A 5000-nucleotide genomic window follows, 5' to 3' on the forward strand; every position below is an offset into this window, starting at 1 on the left:
AAGGTGGGGGCGCCGTCTGCTCCTGAGATAGGAAAAGACACGCTGAATCTCTACACAGTGTCCCATCACCTCTGTTTTAACGTACTCTTTCACTTCCTGCTGTTGAGGCTGTTGTTTTCCAGTACCTCATGCACACCATCTATCTAGCAATTGCTTAATGTACTTCTTTCTAACATTCTTTCCATATGAACAAACCATTTTTAAATAGTGATATACTCTTTCACTGACGCTAACCAGTTGAACGAATCATCCCATTTCTCACCGTTTCCATTCTTTTTATGCTGTGAATACTACGCAGAGAGTTGAATTCTATAGCTTCAAATTTTGTTCTTTTATTTGCATTGGACTTCCACACTTTACATCTAGAAAAGAGATTTGATTCAACAATTATACTAATATATTATATATATATATATATATATATATATATATATATATATATATATATATATATATATATATATATATATATATATATAGTAGCAACTGAAAACATCTGTATGAAACTTTTGTTATTTAAAGGCCTGGATAACTAGAGGTAGCAACGCGTTTGACTTTGGACAGAGTTTCCTACATTTAGACCCTGTATTTTAAAAGTACGGAAAATGCGACTGTATATATTTGCATTTGGTATAATTTTTGGGTGGGTTAGCGGTGTGGGGGGCGCGCGCGCGGGCCAAAACGCTTCCGCAGTGTTTGGCCTTTGTCCTCAGCATTAGGTACCCTTTATCTAGTCCAGGCTGTTGGGATTGATGGTAATTCCGCCAAAGACGTGGCGAAAGAAGAGACCGAGCGAAGATGAAGGGGGGGGGAGATCTTTCCCCCCAGTGTTTATTCTAGTCCTCGCCGTCTTTGAATTCTGTCTCCTTGCTGAAAGTGGGTTACACGGTGTAATAAAACGGCAGTTGGAATTCTATGAAGATCCCGATCGGAGTCTGGGCAATCCGTTTCATTGCCTTTCGATACGAACTTGCAGCTGCGGAAAACGCCTGTCGGCGGTGATCGTGTGCTGGAGATTTGTGGTGCCATGAAAATAGAAGAGGCTCTCTCTCTCTCTCTCTCTCTCTCTATCTCCCCCCCCCCGAATCAACCCTTGTGCAACTGTCCTGGGGCAATTGTCGAAAATGCTTCCTTTGGTCTGGCTTGTTTATGTTACGGCTTTTTATTTTTGTATGGATAATAATCGTTTATTTATTTGATTTTTTAGTCCTTTTTCGCTCTCTAATGTTCGTAAGCCTCGGGATTTTTTTAAGTGTTAAAATTCATGTGACTTCTTTAAAGGTCTTCTAAAGAGTTTTATAGTAAATTAAAAATGATGTGATAATACCCGAACATTCCATAATTTAAGATGTAAACACATATAATTTAAGTATGAACCTCTGAGATTTTTTCAACGTCCTGTTTTACTTCGCCCGCTGTAATAAATTTAAATCTCTTTGTGGTCGTTTCCTCCAACAATTCTGAACATTGAAGACTATGAAGAACAGTCATGTTCTTTGAAGATGAGGATAAAATAGGACACTTTTCTTAACAGTAAATCTTGATATATTGTTAATTGCATCTTAAATATTATTCCATGATTTACACTCTAGAAAAAGGTTCCTATTTTACCCTAATTTGGGCAGTGTATTGTAGATCAGAAACGTTAACAAACTGTTAAACGCGTGATTAGTTTTAAGTTTAAGTTTGGGGCAAGTTATTTTTCATATGCTAATACAGATTTTGGACGGATTTTCTTGTTCTGAAATGTGTGTGTGTGTGTGTGTGAGAGAGAGAGAGAGAGAGAGAGAGAGAGAGAGAGAGAGAGAGAGGTATGCCTGTCAGGTTGCAGATTTCAAAATCTTCAGAAGTGGAAGATGGTCTACGGAGTTAAACATTTTTTCTGCTCAAAGACAGTTATCTCCTTAATACTGATAACCATAGAATGTTGGACACTCGCTCTAACTTGATGCTGGTTTAAGGCTTGGAAGTTCACATTTCACCAAAACACACCAAGCAACAGGTTGTAGATTTTATTTATAACGCTATTCCGCAGAGAAATTAATAGTTACGTTTTATAGTAAATCCAATCCGCTTAAGAGTGTGTCCCTTCCCTGCTCTCTAACCTGTTAATTAGTAAACTTTATCAGTTAACTGGGTGTTAATGTGATAGTGGATGAACCCTGTTTGATGTGAATTTACACACTTCGGCGCGGAAAGTTCATATTTCATTTTTTCCTTCTGCTTTTCACATATAATCTAGGCACAGTAAATGTGCCTCACTGTCGAACTTCTCATTTCCAGACTCCGTAGGGGGGAGTTGGGCGTCTGGTAGTGCCATCAGTGTACTTCATGCGGTGCACCGTAGGCGTTACTTGAGGTTCTTTGCAGCGTCCCTTCGGCCCCTAGCTGCAACCCCCTTTCATTCCTTTTACTGTACCTACGTTCATATTCTCTTTCTTCCATCCTCCATCTGACTTTCCACCCTCTCCTAACAATTGTTTCATAGCGCAACTGCGAGGTTTTCCTCCTTTTACTAAATCTTTCAAGCCTTACTGTCAATTTTCTTTTCAGCGCTGAATGACCTCTTAGGTCCCAGCGCTTGGGCTTACGGCCCAAACTCGAATTCTATTCTGTTCTTCTCACTTCCAGAGGTTTTTTATTCCTCACACCGTTCTAATAACTGGTCTCCTCTTTCTGTATTGCCCTTTACTTTCTGTTACTTCTTTCGAATGGAAGCTTGAATTTCTAGTCAGTGGGCCTTGTGGGCTCGTTTCCATATGAATAGGTTTCATTTTCAGAATAATAATAATAATAATAATAATAATAATAATAATAATAATAATAATAATAATAATAATAATAATAAATTTGCAAATGAATTGATTGATCTCATGAATTGTAAAGTCGATCCCACTCATTTTCGAAATTTTGTTGTGTTCATTTTATAGTTCCATAAAGTTGTTTTCGGGTGATGGAAATTTTGTTTGGAGTCAACAAGTGGTCACATTCGTTTCAGCTATAAAGGGTGAATAGTGTGTAGTTATAAGCGTAAAGTTTGTTCGTTGTTTACATTTTGGATTATTCTTTTGTCGTCTAAGTCATTGTCTCTTGTACTCGGAAGCGGTTAAAATTTGTCCCCTGGACATCTTGGTAACTTAATCCTGCTGCAGTTTTATGTTTAATGTACGTTTTATACATTTTCATGGTATCCTAATTGTAAGGTGACAATTGTTCCAGAATACGCACAGAGATCTTTTCAACAAGACCTCGAGTGTATAAGGGTAATGAAATTTACCGCGTTTCCTGTAGAAGAAATTTAATTTCTCCGCCTTTAAAGCTATGTGATTTTCTTTTTTTTTTTTTTTACAAATTCGAAAGGAAATGTGCGCTATTTGGACTTGAAAGTATCAACTGATTCAGGACTAAAACAAGCTGACACGACGGTTATGATCATGACTGTGTAAGAAGTATTATCAGTTAGAAAATATGCTGGGATTCTACAGAAATAGACTTGTTAATATTAAAGGTTTTGTAGGAGAAATTTTACGGGTACTCTGGACATATATTGAAAAGCGTTAACCGGTAATAGTTTTTAGTTTTTCAAATTGTCTCTTGAGGGGATTAATGAAAGTCCGTGAGTGGTGTTGATTAATTATAATGTATATATATATATATATATATATATATATATATATATATATATATATATATATATATATATATATATATATATATATATATATATATATATATGTGTGTGTGAAATGGAAAGAGAGAAGAGAGAGAGAGAGAGAGAGAGAGAGAGAGAGAGAGAGATATAGCTAAAAAAGTATTGGCAAGGAGGAGCCTCCACATCCAGACAGCGAGTGCGTGCGTGCGTGCAAGATAGAAGTGAATGGCGCAATGCGTGTGAGGAATCCGACGGTCTGCTGATGAGCACTCTGTGTAAGTGTATGAAATGGCTGATGTTGTGGAAGTTTTCTTCACAGCAGCTTCATATACTAGTCAGTAGATTAAGTGTGAAAACGGCAGCGATCGCTGTCCATTCTCTTCTTAGGGATCAGCCCTTGTTAAGGAAAACGTCTTAATATATATATATATATATATATATATATATATATATATATATATATATATATATATATATATATATATTAGCAGTGTTTACCACCTGTGGCAAACGCAAGAACATCTTTAGTATGATGTCAGGCCAACGTGATGTCTAGGGATGGGTAAGTGATAATTTTAATTGCGGGAAATTGATTCGTCATTCGTGATTTTGATGATGCCAACGAAGGGAGGTGGTTAACGTGGCCTGTGTTTTCTTATATAACTTCGTCTCAAATTAAGGAGACAAAGTTTAGTTACGGGAAAGCGCAACTTCTAATTTTACTATTTTTCCTCTCATCTTAGAGGTCCCACCGGAATTTTCATTAAAATCAAATAACTTTCTGTTGCTGATACTAGATACAAATCTGTGTTTAGACAGACTCTCTCTCTCTCTCTCTCTCTCTCTCTCTCTCTCTCTCTCTCTCTCTCTCTCTCTCTCTCTCTCTCTCTCTCTCTCTCTCTCTCTCTCTCTCTCTCCCCAGACGCAACTTTAGTATCTTGTAATTTGCAATGTCATCCTTCCCAGGCTCCTCTTAGGACGTACCATGAGCAGCTCCTTTAATTAACTTGCTGCCCGGTTGCTAGTCCAAACATCCTGTTGTTAGCTGCCTCGTTTTAACACCTCCGTTTATTGGTTGTTATCGGTACAGTAACCCCCCCATAGCCTGATAATTGACCCAAATATCCACAGTCTCCTCCATATTTTACGGCTACTTAAACTGTATAGTATAAAAAGAATTAGTTTTATGAGCCCTTGCACATCGTTACAAGTGCGCGAACGACCCTGGATACGGAGGCGGGCAGGTGGGGAAGAACCCAGCTCAGGAGTGTGCAGTCGTAGCAGAAGCAGGGGCGTCAGCACCAGCAGCAGGTGTCATGATTGGAAACCGGTAATGGGTGTTGAAGTT

At 38.0% G+C, this 5000-nt stretch overlaps 1 protein-coding gene across 31 annotated transcripts in view; it reads left to right on the forward strand.

The window, feature by feature from the left end:
* LOC136828379 (TGF-beta-activated kinase 1 and MAP3K7-binding protein 2-like) overlaps window positions 1-5000 on the forward strand; it is a 269956-nt gene that overhangs the window by 211518 nt on the left and 53438 nt on the right. The gene's annotated exons all lie outside the window — the stretch shown is intronic.

The sequence above is a fragment of the Macrobrachium rosenbergii genome, chromosome 42 (assembly GCF_040412425.1).
Source record: "Macrobrachium rosenbergii isolate ZJJX-2024 chromosome 42, ASM4041242v1, whole genome shotgun sequence".
NCBI classification, from domain to species: domain Eukaryota; kingdom Metazoa; phylum Arthropoda; class Malacostraca; order Decapoda; family Palaemonidae; genus Macrobrachium; species Macrobrachium rosenbergii.